The 22,889-nt window shown below is 43.9% G+C and overlaps 1 long non-coding RNA gene across 1 annotated transcript in view; it reads right to left on the reverse strand.

The window, feature by feature from the left end:
* Positions 1-5,523: 5,523 nt before the first annotated feature.
* Positions 5,524-22,889, reverse strand: part of LOC309635097 — a 142,649-nt gene continuing 125,283 nt past the window's right edge. The window contains exon 7 of the long non-coding RNA XR_014248644.1: positions 5,524-21,227. This is a non-coding gene — a long non-coding RNA (uncharacterized lncRNA). The remainder of the gene's footprint in view (positions 21,228-22,889) is intronic.

Below are 22,889 nucleotides of genomic sequence, written 5' to 3' on the forward strand. Positions count from 1 at the left end.
AGAATATCTGGACATGTGCCTTCCTTCATCGTTTTTTGGTTTTCGTATTTTCCACTCAAAATTCTATTATTTAAAATATTTTTTCCTAATACGCAAACATTTAGGACAAGAAAAGACACTCAACATCATTGTCACTGGGGAAATGCAATTGAAAATTCCAGTGAGATACTACAGCACACCCATTAGAATGGCTATAATCAAAAAGACTTATAATACCAAATACAGAGAGAGGATGTAGAGAAACTGGAACCCTGATGTACTGCTGATGAGAGTATAAGATGGTTAAGCCACTTGGGAAACAGTCTGGCAGTTTCTTAAGAAGTTAAACATATACTTATCGTGTGATCTAGTAATTCTGCTCCTAGGTATGTGCCCAAGAGAAATGAAAACAGATGTCCACACAAAGGCTTGCACATGAATGTTCATGGTAGCATTATTCATAATCGCCCTAAATTAGAAACAACCCAAATGTCCACCTACTGGTGAATGGATAAACAAAATGTGTTATAGCTATACAATGGAACATTATTCAGTATTTTAAAAAAAGAACGAGCTACTTATATCTGGTACAACATGGATGAATCTCAAAAACATCACATGAAATGAAATAAGCCAGACACAAAAGACCACAGATCACATAATTCCATTTAGATAAAATTTCTAGAAAAGGCAAATCTATAGAGATATAAAACAGATCAGTAGTTGCCTGGGGCTGGGAGCAGGACTGACTATGAGGAGACAAAAGGGAACTTTCTGTCCATATGGAAAAGTTCTAAAACTGGATGGGAGGAATGACTCAGAACTCTATAAAGTTACTAAAAAATCATTAAACTACAAAGTTACCATGGTTGAATTTTAAAGTATATATATATATTTTTTTTTTTAGAAAGATATTCGCCATGTATTTTTTCTTTAGGTCTTTTTTTTCCTTTTTTTAAATTAATTTTTGGCTGTGTTGGGTCTTCGTTTCTGTGCGAGGGCTTTCTCTAGTTGCGGCGAGCCACTCTTCATCGCGGTGCGCAGGCCTCTCACTGTCGTGGCCTCTCCCGTTTCGGAGCACAGGCTCCAGACGCGCAGGCTCAGTAGCTGTGGCTCACGGGCCTAGTTGCTCCGCGGCATGTGGGATCTTCCCAGACCAGGGCTCGAACCCGTGTCCCCTGCATTGGCAGGCAGATTCTCAACCACTGCACCACCAGCGAAGCCCTAAAGTATATAATTTTTATCTCAATAAAAGGTGTTTAAACAAACAACAGGCTCTCAAAAATGGCAATTGAATGGTACAGGAGTGAATGAATCAATCAAAAAACATTTCAAAGTATTTAGGAGATGGTGTTCAAAGAAATATATCTACATATGATTAAGCCTTCCGCACATTGTTACAGCCTAACGTGAGTCTCATTAGTAGGTGGCTTTTTTCTTTTCAGCACGCTTTGAGTCACAGTTTCAGCCTCAGCGTTCACCAACTTATCCCCAACTTTCCAGCTGCTCTCAGCTTTTCTCAACCTTAACCACCACTAGTCTCTCCCTTTAGGCTAACAGGCAATTCTGGCAGTTTAGCTTTCTTAACAGGCAGAAAGGACCGTCTACCAGTCCCTCTGACTCATCTGCTTTCTTTTCCGTGTGGCAGGAGAAGAAAAAAGAGTTTTCAGTCCCATCATATGTCTCCGTGTCAGCAATTCAATTGTTCCCTTAGCAACCATAGCTTTTACTGCCGGCTTTCTGATACACACTGCTTTCTCAAAGAGCTCAGGCTCACAGATTATCTGGTTCATGCCAGAAGCAGTTTTCTAAAAAGGCCAATATCTCTTCTAGAGCCAGCTATTTTTAAAACAATATTCAAACAAAACATACCGGTTTTAGACAAAGGTGTTAATGGGGATAGCGCTGAGGAGATGATGCCTCCTAGGAACATTTGGCTGAGACATGGGAGGGTGAGAAGCCCCAGCTCCCTGCTCCCCTCCCGGTCGGTGGATGTCGTGGGTCAAAGGGGAAATCAGAAGCGGAGGAGGGAGAATCACACCGGGTGGGAGCAATCCAGTGACTTTCCTTTGCTGATGGAACAATCGAGGCATTATTTTTGCATTCCAAGTTTTCCAGATTTTCCATTTTTCAATCTGACTACTTATGGGAGCATACTGCCTTCAATGTATTCCTACATCCAGGTGAAAACTAAGACCAAGGGATAGTTCAGAAGTGTGGTTCCCTTTATTATTCCATCCATTATTTATTTTCCAAGAGAATCTGTAATTTTTCTCCCTTTAAAAAAAAAAGACACATTGGGACTTCCCTGGTGGTACAGTGGTTAAGAATCCGCCTGCCAATGCAGGGGACACAGGTTCGAGCCCTGGTCTGAGAAGATCCCACATGCCGCAGAGCAACTAAGCCGGTGAGCCACAACTACTGAGCCTGCGCTCTAGAGCCCGCGAGCCACAACTACTGAGCCTGTGTGCCACGACTACTGAGCCCGCGTGCCCAGAGCCCATGCTCTGCAACAAGAGAAGCCACCCACGCACTGCAATAGAGTAGCCCCCGCTCGCCGCAACTAGAGAAAGCCCTCATGCAGCAACGAAGACTCAGCGCAGCCATAAATAAATTAGTTAGTTAATTAATTAATTAATTTTAAAAAGGCACATTTCCTATGTCAGCTGCTGAGTGAGAAACAAGGGTGTCTCAGATGTTGGATATCATGTGAATAGTCTCTCAAGAAAATTCCCAAACACTGTGAGAAGGATTTGGAATTTACAATATTCTATTTTATAGGTCCACCTATAGGAATAAAAATCACTCAATAATAATGGTAACAGTGGTAGTTTCTTCTTTAATTAGCAAGAGTGAAGAGGTATTTTATCACTATTTAAGAACACTGGCTTTTCAGCATTTCAGAACACCTGTACTTCAAACAATTGATACCAAAGATCTTGCTGAACCTCTGCTAAATATGAAGTGCACTAGGGTTGAATACATTACTGACAAGATTTTGGTACCTACCTTATTTTAATATATGTACATATTTAGGGTGGGGTTTTTTTTTTTCATTTTATTGCCCTTTGCTTTATTGCACTGTGCAGATACCACGCTTACAAAATTTTTTTAATTTATTTTTTATCGAGGTAACACATGACATTAAGTTTCATGAGTACAACATCTACTTCTGCATACACTACAGTGTGAACAAACCAAACCAAACAAAAACAAAGGTGTAGCTACAGAGAACAGAGTAGTGGGGTTTTGTCTTTTTTTAATTCCTTCTATTTCAACTTTTGCTTTCAATCAGTTCTGTTCCTAATTTAGGCGGTTTTCCTTGATATTAGCCCAAATTAAGGAGATTTCCCTGTATATATACATATTTTTCAACTATTAACACAGGAGCTATTGACCCAGTGGGCTTACAAAATAGGAGGAAATCCTCTGGCATGTTTTATAACCCTCGAGGACAGAGACTCACAGTTGTAAACGTGTTCCTGCAGGTCCCAGCTCTGCGGCCTGGACGTCCCCAAACTAGTCCTCCAAGCCATTTTAAGAGGTTGTATTTAAGGCCAACCCACTCTCTTAGGGTTTCCCAAAATAATACAAAGTCACCAAGAATGAAACACTCAGAACCACAAATTAAGGTTCTAAGTCCACTCCCAAAGCCTTAAGGATAAAATTCACAGGCGATTTATCACAAATAGCCTGAAGGCAAACACCGCAACCTTTCCCCACACACAGAAAGAAAAAGAGGAGGCTCCTTTTCAGTTCAGAAGGGGTAAAGGGAGTCCTAACAATTGGAGTCTGCCTTGGAGGAGTCAATAACATTCTGTTTTATTCTGACTAAACAAGAATAAAGGTCTTCCTAATTCCTCCATATTCTCTGAAGTCTGTCACTTTGAGACTTAGGTAGGTAAATGAGTTTGGGTCTGATCTACTGTAGCTGAGCTGCTGAAGAACAAGGTTTTTCCTCTCTAACATCTTTGGGCATCCATTTCCCCACCTGCTGAGACAGTGGGGTGGGATATGAGTATCCTCCAGGCCCTTCCATGGCTATAATCTGTGTTTCTATCTACTTCCTCTGGGCCTCGACTGTGGAATTCCATGATTTTCCGTGAGTTTGCCCCAGCTGCCCGGACCCTCTCTGGAGCCCTTTCTTCCTCCGGGAACCGGGCAGCTCTCACGTGCATTGTTCATACATTCTGGTTCACACAAGCCTTTCTTCTCACCACCACCCAAGTCCGAGCCAGAGGTGTGAAAGGGAAGAAGGAAAAAATATACACAGACACGTAAGTATATGTATCTATAAAACTATGTGTTCTAGGCAAGTCCAAGGCCCGGGGTAGCCCAGAGCTTAGTGCTCTGAGCCTCACAAGGTGACTGTCCTCGGCAGGAAATGACCCGTCACATCCTGCTCTGTCTCGGGGCGGTGAGGGTGCCTATCACACATCCTGTTCCTGGCTGGGGAGGCTTGCCTGCCACAGCCTTGCTTTCTAGGCTGGATGGCCAACTGGGGAGCTCTTAATGGCAATTTCTGCATTAAGTTATAGTGCAGTTTAGCTCAGGACCTGGCACGCCACCAGTCCAGTCCCAGGTATGCAGCCTCCCCAGTCCTGTTACAAGAGCCACATGCTGACAACCTGTCCTCCCAGTGGAAAGTCACCCTGAGTTCAAATGTAGTGGCAGAGTCTAAAGCCATTCTGCTATCAAGGCAGGCCGATCATCCTACAAATGATCCTATTAGTCCTAAGGTTTTGGACACTCATTCAGGAAACAAGAAGCAAAAGTCTCCCCATGCTCTTGTCTCCCTACCCTTTTTTTGGTCACCCACCCCTTTCTCTGGCCCATCAAAAACAGGTCAGTGCCAAAATGATTCCTATGGCAGGTGGGGTCTTCAAGGCTGTGCCTTGGAGTCTTTTTTTAAGGGAATGAATGGATGATTGATTACTGTGTGACCGCCGAGGTCATACGGATGTTCATTGGAGAAATGGGTTTCTGGGCTTGGGGGGTGTAACAAGACGGTGACAGTGGGGAACAGGAAAGGGGGGAGGCGGGGGCAATCAAAATAGGAAAAGAAATATGAAGACCACACTTATGAATGCATATACATTTATGTGCACATGCATATATTAAATTATATTAAAAGATTTGGAAAGAGTTGGAAAATGTAGAATAGTTCCAGGAAAAATAAAATAAAATCTACAACTTTGCTTCCCAGAGGGAACTCTTGCTAACTTTACATCACTCCAGTAACCATCCGAGGGATTTGTTATTTATTTTCTGACTTACGATGGAGCGTTTGGTTTTGACCTGGGTTCAGTGACAGAATCATTCCACCTTCAGACCCACAGAACGACAGCCTGCGATCCTGCAAATCGAACCCCTCGTTTCACAGATGAGAAAACTGAGGCCCGAGCCGCAGCCAAACACAGGACCGGACCCCTATCGACCGCTCCTGGTCTGTTTCCACCACACCACGGCCACAAGCGTGAAACAGCTTCTCCTTCAGCAAGCAGCCCGCGACGAGAAGCGTCGAGGTGGGAAAGGGGTGCAGCCTCGCCGGGATCAGTGGAGCGGGCTCAGCCTCCCCCAGTAGTGCCATGGCTGGGGGGTACGACGAAGGGCAGGCTGGGGACCGGGCAGGATACAGTGGGTCAACAGCCCAGCTGCTCTCACCGAGCCCAGAGGAGACATCCTGCTGGTCCGGGGAAGGGGGCCTCGCCGGTTGAAGGCACAGCTCTGCCTTCTAGATGCAGAACTGGGCCACTTCTCACCACCTCCTCCACTGACGCCCCATTCAGCCACGCCTTCCCTCTCCTGGGTTATAGCAGGAGCTCCTTACTGGGATTCCTGCCTCCATCCTGCCCACCTCAGCCACCACAGTGATCTCCTACCACAGCCAGTGGGCTCCTTTTAAAATGCAAAACTACACAAAACCTGCGTTCTACCTTACTCTGGCTAACGGCCAAAGTTCTTACAATGTCCCCGGCCATCGGCCCCTCTGTCCTCCTACTTGTCTCCCCGTCTTACTGGGCTCCTGCCTCTCTCGCCTCCTCGGTCTTTCTCACACTTGCCTCGGAGCCATTGCACTTGCCGGTCCTTCTGCCTGGAATGCTCTTCCCCACATACCGTCCTGGTTTGCATTCTCATCTGCTTTGGGTTTCGGCTCAGACATCACATTCTCAGTGGGGCTCTCCCTGAGCATTTTAAGTTGGGGTCCCTACTCGGGATTTTAGATGCTTTCCTTCCCTCTTCCCTGATTTGATTTTCCCTGGCCCTCATCGCTACGGGACATAGCACATACTCCACTTACTTTTCCTTGTCTGTCTCCCTCCGCTTGAATGCAAGCTCTAGGGGTTTTGTCTGCTCACATAATTAGCGAAGGTCTTTTGTTGCAAGTCATGGGAACTAACTGCAGCTTAAGGGGGAAGGGAGGCCATGTATCCCAAGGAGTCATGAAACCCAAGGGCCAAAGGGAAGTCAGGACTCAAGAAGGAATTGGGACCCACAGAGAAAGCTCTTGCTCCCCTCTTTGGAAGTCGGCTTCCTTCTTCTCTGTACATCCTGACTCTCCTGCTTCTCTAGACCATAGAGCAGAATATGGCCACCCTGCAGCTTCCATGCATCAAGGCAACTACGATTTGTTGGGTATAGGACTTGCCAGGCACTGGCCTAGGTGCTCAGGCTGCCTCAGTGAGCAAAGCGGAGGCCTGCCTTCATAGAGTGTACATTCTAGTGGGAGAGAGAGCCTGCAAACCGAATCAATGGGCACATACTACAGCACATTAGATGAGAAGGCTTTTCTAAGAGAATTCTGAGCCTACAGGACTAGCTCAGAAGACCCTCCTTGGATGTTCACAGCCTCATCTGAATTGTTAGCCTTTGAAAAGGAGACAATTAGTACTTATAAATTTATGAATTTAGAGGCCTCAGACCCCATTATTAGAACCAAGGAATGTAGGACTCTTGTGAAGTTCAAACACAGCACGTAGTTCTTCTCTGGCTGTGGGGTCACGGCAGAGCTCTTGGCTGACTTTTGAGTACAGAGATTCGCCCACTACACTCCCACTCCACCAGTGCTTATAGGCAGTAGAGACTGAGGCCCTTGTATGTGGATGAAGATGCCACAGGTAAGGTAGAGAGATGGCAGAACCACAGAAATGTCCTGTGTGCCATGGCCAAAAGAAGAAAGTGTGTATGTGGGCTCTCAGCCCCTGGGGGCCCTTTATGGGGGCTGAGTGCCTAAGACATCCAAGCCTGGAGAATAAGCAAGTGCCAAATCTGGCTTGCATCAATCCAAGAGCCAGAGGCTACCAGCAGCTCCTTGGGAGACAGAAGAGCCATTGTCCCTGGGTCACCTTTGATCACCTGCCTCTTCAGAGTAAGCAGCAAAGGCAGCATCACAAGCAAAATGGAGTATTTACAAGAGTCAAAATCAGGAAAATGTTTTCCGATTTGCTTTTGAGTCTCAAGAGAATATTAAGCACTGAGTAGCTTGCAAATACAGGCTGTTATTATACTTACCTGGACTTCCATGGTTTGAAATAGATCCCTCGGGGACCGCCATCCATCCCCACCTCTGACTGTTCAAGAGACCACAAAACAGGGACCTGAAAAGTGTTTCTGGAGAATGCTACTGTGATCACAGGCTGGTCTGTAAAGCCTGAGAATCTTAGCTTTATTAACCCAGTAAGGAAATGTCTCCGGGGGGTTTCTGGAGCAGAAGGAAAGCCTCGCAAATCCAGCTGGCTCCTCTTTTTACCGAAAGTTCCATCTAAGGAGTTGCCCGGAGGTCAGTTTCTCTGCTGCATCTTGTCACGTCTCCTGTAAATCAGACTTGAATAAGAAAGGCCCCTCTGCCTAAGGTGGGTCCACTGCCCGGGCCAGCCTCCCGGAGGCTGGGATCCGAGGGTTGCAGAATGGCCGTGCGGAGCGCCCAGCTCATCATCACCGAGCACCGCCGCCGCCGCCGGGTCGAGTCCGTCCCAGGAATAAAGGCTTGACCTTGCCAGTGTAAAATCTATTTCTATGCCAGAAGTAACACGACCGTACCGCTTTGTCTTTTCAAACTGCGCGTCCCAGTATTTCCCAGAGACCTTGCTGAATTCCTGGAAAGATTGGCAACACGAAGCTGTCTGTCGAGCTGCGCTTCCAGGGGTGGGAGCGCGAGAGCAGAAGAAGAGAGTGCGCATGCGGGGCCGGGGCCGCGTCCCAGGCCGAGCTGGCTGTCCCGACGTGTGACCACAGTACTTGGGAGATGTCTTCAACATCAGGATGACTTTCTTCTCTTGAATAACTTAAAGGAGTTGTAAGGGGGCAGCAGGTGGGTACGAGACGGAGCCTGCTATAAAAAGAATGTTGTAGTAATTATGAAAAATCTATATTTCTTCGTGTGTGTGGATCACTCAAGACTATTTTTGATCCAGGTATAGAGGCCCTGCCTGCACTGGGAAAGAGCATACGCTTTGGAGCCATAGAGACTGAAGTTCAAATCCCAGCTCATTCACTTCTTAGGATGTAGCCTTGGGCAAACCGTTTACCCTCTCTGAGCCTCAGAGAGGCTGTTTACTTACCTGTGAAATAGGGGCAGCGATTTTCACCTTGCAGGGCGTATTATTGTAGTTGGATTAGAGGCAAGGTAGAAGACACAGCTAACACAACGAACGCCTGGCACACAGTAAGTAGTCAATAAATGATAGTTGCAGCTGCTATTGCCATTTTTAATAAAATTGATGACATTAAAGGTAATAAAAAAAAAACCTGAATGATTCAGAGAGGTGCAGTAAGACACTTTCCCTGATGCCAGGGAAGTTAATGGATTAGGCATATGGATAGACAAAATGTGCTGACTGGCCATTCTTAACCTTCTTTCCTCCTTGTCCCTTCACCCTGGAGGCAAGAAAAGCTAAACAGTCACTTTTCCAACCTCCCTGGCAGCAAAAGATTGCCATAAGACACAGTTCTGGTCCAAGAGATGTGAACAGTGATCTTCTTCCCTGATAGAGACATGGCGAGTGCTACTCTTCCTTTCTTTCCTCCTGCCTTGAATGTGGATGTGATGCCTGGAGCGGAGGCAGCCATATTGTAGTCATGGTGTAATAAGCCACGTGGTAGGGATGTCAGGAGAGAACAAGAAAAAGGTCCTAGGTTCTTGTTGACATCATTGAACTGCTGCACCGGCCCTGGGCTACCTACTTTCAGACTTCTTAGTCTTGTAAGAAAAATACCCTTCTATTTGTTTAAGTGACTCAGATGGGTTTTCTGTTGCTTACTGCTGAAAACACTCTTATCTGATAAAGAACTTTGTGATAAGCTACTGAAATACCTTGCTGACCTAGCAGAAAAATCGACAGTCACTTTGACTCTCAAACTCTCAAGAGCATGGGCTTTGTAGGCATTAAATAATCCTAAATATTTTAATGAAAATGAATATATATCTAGGAATGTAGGATACACACACATACATTTATATAGTAGCTTATGAAACCTGGGAGGTTTGCTTTAATGCAATTCTCAACCTTTAGTGTGCATAATCACAGTGAAACATGCCCATACCTGGGCTCCGACCCTGGAGATTCTGGCTTCATATTTCTGGGATGAGTTCAGGGCATCACAAAATTTTAAAGCTGCACAGGTAGCTGTGAGGCACAGGGCTTAGGGAGAACTATGCTATAGCCTTCCTTAGCAGGGATCTAAACTCAGCAAATCCTAGGTACTAAAGCCTTCAAGAGTCAGACTGGAAGGGTAAAATAACCTTACAGGCAGTGTGGCACAGCTTTGCTATTTTAACTCAACAGAATAATTCCTCACAATTACAAAGAGTTATCAGGTTTCATAAAACACAGGATTTATATACAGTCCTCTATTGCCAGTTACACAGGGTTCCTGTTTAATTTTGCATAGCACCTGGTGTGGATAAACCAGCATTCAGCCTGCCCAGGGATCAGAAATAACAGAACTGCTGCCTTATGACCTTATTTTAGTAACTCGAATGACCATGATGGAAACTCCATAAGATAGGATGGGGCTCATCAGCTAAGCCCGACATATTCACATATGGACAGACTAGGGCCCTTCTGATGGGAAGGCAGCCAGCTAACTCCTTGTCTTTGGAATGTTACTGTAATGTGATATGAAGTGCCCACGTGGTAAGATCAGAATCACTGACATTGCTGACCCAACACGTTTACTTTGAATTTGTAATTTTTCATAGTTTCTATGGTTTCTCTGTCAGAGTTACATATTCGCTTATATTTCCTGAATAGATTTTTAAATGAGAGCTTTATACGTATAAATAAATATGCATAAGGTCTCAAAGATTGTTTTCTGTTTTTTGGTTTGTTTGTTTTTTTTTTTACCCAGCAGCAAATTATTTTATGGGCCAAATCTATCGCCTTGTCCATTAAACTTCTAGTATACTTGGTGGCAGTTATTGCTAAATCATCTTACGTTTGTACATAGAGTACTGTGTATATTCCTTTGTCAATCCACTTCTGAGAAATAATTGCTGGGCTTCACGTTTTCATACCTGTTGATATAATTTACAGCAGCCCATCCTCTTATTGCATTTTTAGTTTTTACTACTAATAAAAATTCTATAACTTTAATGAGCCCTAACTGTATAACAGACACTGTACTATAATCTTTACATCAATATTTTATTTAATCCTTACTACAACCCAATGAAGGAGGGTACTATTGTCATGACCATTTTACAGGTGAGTAAACTGACTTTGGGAAGTCAAATTACTTATCCTCTCACAAAGCCTGGAGCTCATAGAGCCAAGCTTTGAATCTAGGTAATTCTTTATACCAAAGTCCACCCTCTTAACCACCATGCTATGTTAGCACCATTTATCATCCACGCTTATCAACCTTATTTTTCTTGGGTCATGCTGTAAGAATCTTTTAACGGTTATTCTATTATGAATCACCGTCATCAAATCCATCAGCCATATTCTGCTACATCATCATTTTAAAAATCTTTTCAAAACAGATACGGTCATGGGTCTGAGTTTTACTTGTTTCTGCGACCGCACTTGTTCTGAGTCACTTCCATGGATGCTGGTGCGATAGAAGAACATGAGTTTTGTAGTCAGATGCTTTTCTTACGTGACCCATGCTGGACATTTATTCCCTTTAAGTTACAGTTTGGAACATCTCTAAAGGGGAAGTATTCATGCTACCTTCTCACTCCCCAGGATTATGTGATGACCAAACAAGTTAATGGGTGTGAGAGGTGCTTTGAGAACGATGGGGTGATACACACATTATTATTATTTAATTGAAATGCACCTTACTTACCATATTGTATTAGTTTCAGGTATACAGCATAGTGATTCATGTTTCTTTTTGCAAATTATGTCCCATTATGAGTTATTACAAGATATTCACATCATTATTTTATAGAACTTTCTTTTCAATACGATGTTCCTGACTAGTTTCACTTCAATTCACAGCCACAAAATCTCCAACTGGCCTTCAGCCCTGCCTGGTAACCCTACCCCACTCCACATCTGTGAGCTTTCCCATTCTCCAAAGTGACTGTTTCACATCTTCTCTCTTCAGTTTTAGTTGAGGACCTTGCCTCCTCACACTTCCTCCAGAAAACTGAAGCAACCAGAAGGGCCTCCGTCATCACATCACCACCAAGACGAACACCCTATGTCCTCAGGGCTTCCTTCCCACGGTCACCAAGGATCAGGTGTCCTTCTCTCCAGAGACCAGCCGCCCTCTGGCTCCCATCTTTCCTCATCCGTCTCAGGGACTTTGTTCCTCCAATTATTCCTTCTCTTCAGCACCATCCCTTTTACTCCCTCTATCAGAGTGCGATCCTGTGCTTCCCATATTAAAAAGTAGAAAGGAAAAAAACAAAACTTCCTCTACCCCACATTTTCACACAGCCACGGCCCTATTTCTCTGCTGTCCTTCACAGAGAAATTTCATGAAGGTTGCTTACTGTCTCTGCCTCTACTTCCTCTTCTCCATTTCTCCCCTCAGCCCCTTCTGCCTGGTCCTGCTCCACTGAGCCTCAAGCTGCAAAATCAACACACGTGCCCTGCCCTCATCCTACCCCTCCTCTCACACAGAGTGTACCACTCCCTCCCTGTAGACCACTCTCTCCTCCTGACTGTGAACACACTCTACCAGTTCTGCTGCCCATTTGCTGGTTGCCTCTTGACCAGCTCTTTTGCCAAATTTGCTTCATTTTTCTGACCTCTGAGCATTAGAGTGGCCTAAGGTTTATGCAATGACCCCTTCTCTTCCGCGTCCTCATGCATCCTCTAAGGAGTCTCATCCAGTGTTCTGGCTTTATATAGCACCTGTATATCAGCCACTCCCACTCTCTTGCACCAACTATTTGGACTATTTGGCATTGCCATGTGGATTTTAGGCAAGCATCTCAGACTTACGGCCAATCAACATTCTTGATTTTCCTTCCCAAAGTGTCTCCGCCAGTCTTCTCTATGTCAAGGAGTGCCGTAACGGTGCCACCAACTGGTGCCATTAAATGGTACCACTTGCTCATGACAGAAATCTAGAAATCACCCTTGATAACTTTTTTTGCATCACCCCCCACATGGAAACCATTAGCAAAATCTCTCAAGTTCATCTCTAAAACAGAGCCTGAATCTATCCATTTCTCCCCATCCCTCTGCTAACACATCTTGAGATAAGCCATTTACACTTCTTATGTGGAATGCTGCAATAGCCTCCTAACTGTTCTCCTTGCTTTGCTTTTATCTTCCCTGCTTTCTCTTTTTTAACACACACACACACACACACACAGAAAGGAAAGTTCTTCCCTATAGCTGAATTCCAAATAATAAATAAAGTGTGATGGATTCAGAAATTCAACAATGGATGCTAAAACTTGTCAAGTTTGATGAGCAACAAGATATTTACACAGAGTCTCAAAGAAACTCCCTGCAAATCAGTTACTAATTACAAAGGGAGAAATAGTATCTTTATAGAGGCGAGACCTGGGGAACATCACCTTAACCAAGTGATCAAAGCTAACATCACTAGTATAGGGACAAACCACATCATGTGCCTCTTGATATCATGCACTGAGGTGGACATCACAATATTTCTTTGAAATCCTGCCAAAAATTCACAACTTGAATCTAATCATGAGAAAAAATCAGACAAGCCCAAATTGAGGGACACTGTACAATACAAAATATTTGTTCTGTGTTCTTTAAAAACATCAAGGTCAAGAAAGACAAAGAAAGCCTGAGGTCTGTTCCAGATTGAAGGAAACTAAAGACACAAGACAAAGTACATGCAACACTTGATCCTAGATTGAATAAAGGACCTGGAAAAAGAAGTAGCTTATAAAGTACATTATTGGGACAATTAATGAAATTTCAATGTGGACTACAGATTAGAATAATAATACTGTGTAAGTATTAAATGTCCTAATTTTCGATGAGTACTGCAGTTACACAAGAGGATGTTTTTGTGGTTCAGGAAATATATTTTCGAAGTGTTTAATGTTACAAGAGTGTGATGTCTCCGTTTTATGTTCAAGTGGTTTGGGGAAACACGCATATACTTATAAGAATATACAGCTAGCCTGCTGTATCCACCAGTTCCACATCCTCAGGTTCAACCGACAGCAGATCGAAAATATTCAGAAAAAAAAATTCCAGAAAGTTCCCAAAAGGAAAATTTGAAGTTACCATGTGCTGGCAACTATTTATATAACATTTACATTATATTTACAACTATTTATATAGCATTTACATTGTATTAGGTATTATAAGTAATCTAGAGATGATTTAAAGTACATGGGAGGATGTGCATAGGCTATATGCAAATACTACACCATTTTCTATAAGGGACTTGAGCATCTGCAGACTTTGGTATCCATAGGGGCTCCTGGAACCAATCCCCCACAGATACAGAGGGACAACTGTACAGAGAGAGATAATGGTAAATAAATAGGACCAAAAATGTAATCAACTGGTAAATCTGGGTAACAGTTCATAGGAGCTCTTACTTATTTTGCAACTTTTCTGTAAGTTTGAAATCATAGCAAAATAAAAAGCTTTCAAAACACTATGCATATCTGACCATGTCATCTTCCTGTTTATTGCCCCTCCAATAGCTTCCCAGCAAATTTATAATAAAATTCAAATCCTTCCCGTGGCTCACACAGCCCTGCGTGACCTGGCCCCTGCCTGCCTCTCAGATTTCACACCCTACCATTCTTTCTCACTTACCTTGCTCCGCCAGGTCAGGTGTCTTTCTGTCTTTGAAATATTCCAAGCTCATTCTCATCTTAGAGCCTGGAAGCTGTTTCTCTACCTAGAGTGCTCTTCCCCTCAACTTTGCATTTTACTTGGTTCTTCCTTGACAGTCAGAAATGGGCTTCCAGGTCACCTGCTCAAAGAGGCCTTCCCTGAGCAACCCCTGTCTCTCTCTCTCTCTCTCTCACCCCACCCAATATTTAACTCTCTGCAAAGCACTTACCATTCTATGTGTTTCTTATTTGTCTGTGTGTTATCTTATGCTCCCACTGAACTGTCAACCCACCAGAGCTGGTATTTTGTCACATTCACAGCTACATCCTTTGTGCCCAGAATAGTGCTGGCTCAATAAATAGTTGCTGAGCGAACCTGGGTGTGTCTCATGTATTTTGATAATGCCGTGTGTTACTCCCACATTGAAATAAGTCTCCTACTAGTAGAGAGAATCTCCTTCTCATCAGTCATGAGTACCCTTTCCTATATAACCCCAGGGTTTTCTGTCCTGAGGATCATTCTGGTTACACTGAGAACAATAGATATTTTGTTTCATTTCCTATTTTCTAGGAAGCCAAAGCTCATTAAGCCCCTTCCCCATTAAGACGCTTGGGGACCAACTAGGAGGACAATGGGTATTATGTCTCCTACACTTCCCAGAAACGATGGCTGCATCTCATAAACGGCAGGGCCTCAGTATGCAGTGATATTATTTTTATCCTCACTGTTTTGACACAGCTGATGAAATACCTTCATATGCCAATTCCTAAGAGCCATACAATAGCCGTAGTTGCCCTAAGTTGGGACCGGGAGAGAAGTTTGATCCTGCTGTCTTCTGCCAACTCCGAGTGGGGTCTCAGATTTGCCATTTGACTTCTCTCTGGCAGCTGCCTCCCTTTGAATTTAGAAAGCGGCTCTTTCAACTTTGTGAATGAAGCATGGGTCCAACAGAATCAGAAACACGGGCCTCCTTCCCGCTGCTAACCAGTCTTCACAGTTTCCTGTATTAGCCACGTTCGTGAACAACAGAAACTCTAAGGACAATGCCATGTAACAGAGACACTTGATCTGATCCATAAAATTCATACCTGTCGTCATCTTTCATCCACTCCAGGAGGCCTGTCAATAGGACTGCCCTTCAAAATTGTCCCCAAATGCTCAGGAATATTGCGTCTCCCTGTTAACCCACAGAAAACGAGGATGGGGGAAATGAGTGCTGACATAAAACAAGTCTCTCTCGGTGCCTGTGATCTGAGAGAGGCTGGTGTTGCTGCAGATTCGCAGGAACAGATGTGCATGGTGAGAGGGTGCTGCTGGGAGGCACCGCTGGGCAGATGGCCTCATTACACCACCTAATAAAAAGCAGTGACTCGCTGCGGCCTGAGGGAAGGAAGGTTAGAGTCATAAAGAAGATACAGGCACTTGGACACGTGTGCATGCAGAGATGTGCAGATGGGGAATAAATGACAGGACGGGCCAGGTAAGAAGACGCTCGTGTTCCTCTGAGGACGGCCAGAGAGCTCCGCCTGCATCCGGTTTACGTCCAGACCCACGCTGCACGGGAGCCAGCGTGACCAGCAAGGTATCATGACCAGTAGTCATCATCACGAATTATACAAACCCACGATGAAACAACGGATGGAAATAGGATGAAGTGGATTTAGACGGGTACAGTGTGGTGGCAATCTTGCTTCCTATTAATTGCCAGCTGGTGACCTTGGGCATTTTCATTAACTTCCTAAGTCTCAACCTACTTATCTATAAAATGGAGGTAATAATAGTATCCACCTCATAGGGTTAATGTGAGGTGTAAAGGTCAGGATATATAAAAACCCTAAGGCTTGAGAAGCACTGAACTTGCCCATTTCTGGACAAAGCCTCCACCAATTCCAAAGGTAATAAATCAACACCATTGTATCTGTCACCCTGACTTCTCAGCCTCTGCACAGTCTGAACATCTGCCTCCAAAAACCCAAGTCAGCATTTTTAGCGGTTCTTCCATAAGCTGCTGCTTCCTCCATAAGCCCAAACTTTCAACCCAGAGGCAGTTAATTGGATTTTATGAACAAAAGCAAAACAAAGATGAGAGACCATCCTTTATAACACTTAGGAGTGTTATTCACGTGTCAACTGATCTGAGTCTCAGTCACAGCGTATCATTGTCACTGTCGAATAATGTCATAGGTAGATAGGAATTCAGTGCACTGTCCTAGGATAGGGAGTGTGGTGATCTCCATTTAGGAAGTAGACGAGGAAAGCAAGGAGTTAGATCATAAGATTCTCCTGCCTAGTTCTGCTGTTTTCTTGCTAATGATGCTTAAATTGTCCTGCCCTTGAGGTTCAATGGCCAGTAAAAGATTTTAAAATAAAGTTTAAAATGACTTGTATTTGTTGCATAAAGACATTTCCAGAAAGGTTAAATGTATTGTTTGAGACTGCAATTAAAGTTCACAAGTTTCTTAAATCCTGAACCAGTACATTGTCTAGAAGTAGTATTAGTAGTAATAACAACTATAGATAGCAATTACCAGGATTGAGGTCACCATTTCTTCACAAATATTATCGCCAGATATTAAGAGCCAGATATTATTTCCATTTTTACCTCCCAGAGAACTAAGATCTGGCCACTGATATGGTGACCATGATTGAAACCTCAGCAACAGCTCAACCTGTCAAACCACCCAACACACATACACACACGCTGATATTAAATTTGGGTTCGCTGCCAGATGGGCTAAAAATAAGAATAACTTCAGCCAAATGCAACCACATCAGAGAATTCACACTAAAAAAAGTCACTTTCACAAAAGGAATGCACTGAAAGGTCAGATGGAAATTTCCCCTTCCCACCCCCAAGTGCTCAAAGAGTGAATAAATATATAGCTCACTATTGGGGCGAGTATCTTCAAGGCGGTAGCTGTGGGCAAGAATCATCACTCCTCTTCTCTGATCTGTAGAAACAGTTTTAAGAAGAAACATGAAAATAAGTGCAAGGATTCAGGCAGGTGGGAGTTAGGTGATTTTCCACCATCTGAGGTCAAGTGTAGAGGATGTAATTTATTTCCTATATAAACCTCAAAGTCAATTTTCTAAAATAGAAAAAAAATTAAAAGGGGGGTTGCTTGAACTGACTCTCTGGCCCTTTGTTCTCATTGCTTGCATTACCCATTCAAGTTAACTTACCACTCAGAAAAAGTGATGAGAAAAATTAGACAATGTCTTCAGAAAGTCCACATCGTTCTAATGGTCATTCACTTTTTTTTTTTTTTAATTTATTTATTTATTTATTTTTGTATGTGTTGGGTCTTCCTTTCTGTGCGAGGGCTTTCTCTAGTTGTGGCAAGCGGGGGCCACTCTTCATCGCGGTGCGCGGGCCTCTCACTATCGCGGCCTCTCTTGTTGCGGAGCACAGGCTCCAGACGCGCAGGCTCAGTAATTGTGGCTCACGGGCCTAGTTGCTCCGCGGCACGTGGGATCTTCCCAGACCAGGGCTCGAACCCGTGTCCCCTGCACTGGCAGGCAGATTCTCAACCACTGCGCCACCAGGGAAGCCCCGGTCATTCACTTTTTTTCTCGGTAATTTTGACTTTGTTAATAAAGCTTAGGCAATAGAATTGTACTTTGAGGTAAATATTAAACTAGACCAACCCACCAGTGGGCAGCCATTCCTTTCCAGGAAATGAAGTGAATAATTAGAAAAATGGAGAAACATTTTCCATAGCGCTTGCTTCCTGCTTTCCCTTTCTTCTTTCTGTGTAATTTCCTTTCACAAAGTACTTTTTATGATGCTGGTTCTTAATGAGGAGCCTTATCTCTTGCCCTGAAATAATTGACCAGGTGAAGGGAGTTCTCTGTTTTAATGTTGCCTCTCCGAGCGTGGCCTTTGTCTCTTTCCCTTTTTTTTATGCTCTCTTTCAAAGGAGTTGACCGAACATCTCGAATTCGTTATGTTAATATAGAGCAATAAGAATGTGTTCAAATTGTTTCATTCTGCCATCTTGTATGAAAATCCTATCCAATAAATGTTTTCAAATGGCCGTTTATCTATAATTTAACATTAAAAGCATTAAATATAAGATTAACCCAAATAAGGTCTGTGGGGGAAAAAAACACCAGCTTAGTCAGAGTCTAATCTATTTCTTATTTCAGCTAAACATTCATTGCCTTCCCTCTTCTTCCTCCTCAAATTTTCCATCTCCACAGGATGGATACTAACTCTGGATGTCTGAGGTACAGCAGTTTCCCCTTATCCGCAGTTTTGCTTTCCGCGGTTTCAGTTACTCAGGGTCAACCGAGGTCCGAAATATTAAATGGAAAATTCCAGAAATAAACAATAAGGTTTTTTTCAGATTTCCTTTTTTTTTTTAATTTTTATTTTATACTGGAGTATCGTTAATTAACCATGTTGTGTTAGTTTCAGGTGTAAATTGCACTCCATCCTGAGGAGCGTGAAGAAATGTGATGCTGTCCCCCTGTGCCCTGCCCGGCCGTGGTGAATCATCTCTCTGTCCAGCCCATACCCACACTGTATTCTCTACCCACCCATTAGTCATTTAGTAACCATCTGGGTTGTCAGATCAACTGTCGTGGTATTGCAATGCTTGTGTTCAAGTGACCCTTATAACTTTTATTACAATTAGTATATTGTTATAATTGTTCTATTTTACTATTAGTTATTGTTGTTAATCTCTTACTGTCCTTAATTTATAAATTAAATTTTATCATAGGTATGTATGTATAGAAAAAAACATGACATATATAGGGTTGAGTACTATCCGAGGTTTCAGGCATGCACTGGGGGTCTTGGAATGTATTTCTCACAGGTAAGGAGGGGCTACTGTATTTTATTTTTGTAACTTTACACTAACCCAACAATGCAATTTATAGCATCTACAAGGAGCCCTCCATGTTCTAATCAATTGCAGCTCTTCTGCTCTGCGTACCAGCACCAGACGTTATGTTTCCCACGAGCCTTTGATTAACACAGAACCAATGCTTCAGACAGAAACTGAAAAAGCAGCAAAGACATGAAGCTTTTTTTTTTTTTCCAGCACTGATTTAATGTTGGTCTAGCAGAGAGAAATTGCATGGAGAAGTTGACTATCATCACATGGCTGGTTCTTTGAGACTGATCTGACTTTTCCACTTGAAGGATTCTCAGCACTCAGAATGTCATGCATAACCTCAAGACATCCTATGCCTGGTTCTCAAAGACTGGGCTCAAGGAGCTCCACCTTTCAAAATCAAGCTGCAGCTGGAGGTCTGGGAAAGTCCACAGCTGTGCTCTGAAAGAACCTTGTCCGACATACGTCAGGAAAGAAACTTCAAATGGCCTAGAGAACATCGAGAATCTCTCGTGCTGTTTCAGAGTAAGGAAATGTTAGAAACCCCATTGCTATGATTTGGAGGCTAGAACCTTCTGGCCATAGACACAAAAACTTCTACAAAATAATCTGACCATTCAAAACAAGCTTTTGGTGAATTCAGACTTGAGCATTGCTTTTTTCATAATTCAACCTGAAATTGTCTTTCATTTGATTCCACTTTTCAAAGAAGAGAGGGGTCTGGGATTTAAAAAATGTACCCTTCAAGCTCTACATTAAAACAAAGCCACATATTTTACTAAAATACATATCGTCAAGACCACGCAAATCTCAATCCTTGTTTCTAGGTTATAACTACTTTTGCTTGTCTACCTGTTTCTGGCCCAAGCCCTTAATGCCTGTTACCAAAGGATAGGTAGAGAATAGGTGTGCTTGCCTGAGGACAGGGAAGACCATAGCCCAAGGCCGGGGAACCTTAAGACATGAAGAGAAGAAAAACTGGGAAAGCCAAATGCCCAGTCTTAAAGCATATGGTCACACTCAATATATAGCCATTATTTTTAGCACAAGAATCTGTGTTACTGCAGCTCAATAACAGCAGTCCCTCCGTCTACACTAAATCAGATAATTATCTTCATGAACTCATCACCACTGACTGCTGTTTTTTCTCTATTACACGCTCTCCTGCCTCCCTCCAAGTCTTTCCAATTCTCCCTTTGCTTCACCCTTTTTTCCCTACTCCAAGGCCAACGCTGTTATTACACTAAACTTGACCAATTCACTATTACCCTAGTTTGTCTGCCTGCCTCTAGTCTTTTTCCTTGCCCAATCCATCCTACATCCCATCATTGAGCTATTTTCCTAAAACTCCATGTTTTCTTCATGTTAGCTCCATGGATAAGAAGAAGCAAGGACTTCCCATTGTCCACACGATTCAGTCTAGTGTTCCAGAGCCCTTCCCCATCCCCCTCTGCCCTCATCCCTACAGCGTCACCTGCCACCACTCCCTTGAGGGAACGGCCTCCCTCCAATAGTCCGTTCAGATGTTGTCGATTGAAAGTCTGTCATACTGAGATTCTTAGTGGTCATTCTGATGGGAAAGGAGGGAAGAGGACACCCAAATCACTTGAAAGGGGCTGAGCTGGGAAAGAGCAGCCATTCCTTGGACTTAAAATCCATCAGATGTCTTTGCTCTGCAAATGAGCTGAGAGTAGAGATGCCTCCCTCTCAGATTGGGAAGGGGAATTCCGTGGGGTGTTGCGTTGGGGCAGATCTTGGAAACAGATCCTTCTGTTAGCTAAGGCTGGAACTGGATTGAGGCACGTGGCTCCATTGCCCACAGGCTCCAGGGAAGGCAAGTCTGGTGTTAGCTCAGCTGCCAACCCAGAATCATGGGTGAAGACAGACTCAAGCATCACTACCTTAACACACCGTGAGTGAATGCACTTCAGGCAAACTTCTCAGATGCAACTCGAGGGCCATGTCCTCTGGGAAGCCTTCTCTGACCTTATGTCCTGTCTGTATGACCTCCCCTGAGCTCCCTTCCCATTCCACAGCGACCTAAACCAGAGCTCCGAGCTCACGGAAGGCAGTTCTCTGTTTTCTCACCTGTCTCTTCCACTCCCAAGAGAGCTCGTCACACAATGCCTGGTATGTGGAGCAGCTCAGTAAATGAAGCCAAGCGGTTCTGAAAGGAAAAGCCAGGGGAAGAGTAAAGTGGATTGGAAGCTTTTCACGTGAGCGGGACTTTGTCATACACATCTTTCCTCCGCAGAGCCCAGCTTAGGACTGCATGCAAAGAAGTGAGTGAGTCAGTGATTGATAAGCAAATGCCTTTTTTTTTATATTGTAGTGTCCCCTTCATTTCTTTCTCAGATCAAATGTGAAAGTCCAACACTGTTACTACTGTAATTCTAAGAGCTTTATTTTCAAAACTAATGGTTAAAATTATGCCAGTAAAATTTCCACATGTGCAGCTTTAGTGCAACTGTCTTAGAGGGCAGATAGATATATTTAACCTTCTACATCATGGTGCTCATGACTTTGGAGGATTTACAAGGTTGTCTGTGACTTGATTTCCAGATGGGGCTGCAGCAGCAGGGCAGCAGCTCCCCTAACTGGACGTATTGCTGGTGAGGGGGAGGGGTTTGCCGTTGCCTTTTTGTGTACACATTTCTCTCTGACACACACGTGCTCTAATTTAAAGCACAGCTTAGACTGCTGGTTGGGGAAATCTGGCCTGCAGGGTCTGACTTCAAAAACAGAAAAAAAGAGAACTCCCAATCCTGGTTTCCACTCTGGCCTTAACTAGCTCCTATTGTGTCCATATGGCAGGACATATGTTTCCCACTGCACAAATTTAAAACATCTGAAAATAATATTTTCCTGATTGAGCAGCCATTAGGGATGAAGCAGCATTTTCTGAGTGAAAGCCTGAGTCAGTGGCGAACCCAAGAGGAAGGATCCCAAGGACAAGGTCACGGCTCACTGTGGCTCATCCCAAGTCCAAGAACAACCTATGAGTCCTGGGGTGGGAAGCAGAGCGTCGTCACGCTGCCCCCAGCCCTCCCCGCAGGCCCACAGTTCTCTGCCTGGAGTGTGAGCTTCATAATAAAAAAGAACAAACCATGCACATTATGTAAAAAGCAGTATTGAAATACACATATTCGAATAGATTAATTTTTGTGATCTTATCTGTGTTTTCCATCAAGTAGTTTTTAGGCCTTGGAGGATTGTGGGAGAAAAAGTGGAAAGCCTTTCCCATAAATTACCCTGGATTTGGCAAGAGCGGGGGAAACTGACAGCTCAGATGAGGAAGTGTTACTGTTTTGCTGATGGTGTGGCCCTGTAATGCCCTGAGATTCTGGAAGGCGATTGGTTGGCAAGGAGACGGAAGGGCTCGGGTAGGAGATGTTTGGAGTCTTTGGGTTATGAAAGGGTAAAAGGCAGAGAGAACGATAGTAAAGCCCAAGACAGCCCCATTAATAATGGACGCTGAGCTGGGCAGCCCGCTGCAGCAGGAGCGGCCCATAGGAGGCCTGGGGTGAGAGCAGCCTTCTCACAGAATTCCTGCGTTAGGGAGCTCTGCAGAGTCAGAATGCAGCCACCCTTGTACAGGAGTTTCAAGTACGCCAAGAGAGCTGCCCAGGGTCCAAACAGGAAGGAAGGAGGGAGGGAGGGAGGGAGGGAAGGGATACGGGGGTGGAAGGAAGGACCACATTCAAACCTGCTTCAGAGCAAGGGCATGTGTTCTCTCTCATCTAAAGTGTCACCTGACACTTCAGACCCCCCTCCCATTCCTTAGTTTTCCTAACATACCAAGTATTTTTCTCACTTACCTTGTTTTTTC

Source organism: Balaenoptera borealis, assembly GCF_965194805.1.
Source record: "Balaenoptera borealis genome assembly, chromosome: 9".
NCBI classification, from domain to species: Eukaryota; Metazoa; Chordata; class Mammalia; order Artiodactyla; family Balaenopteridae; genus Balaenoptera; species Balaenoptera borealis.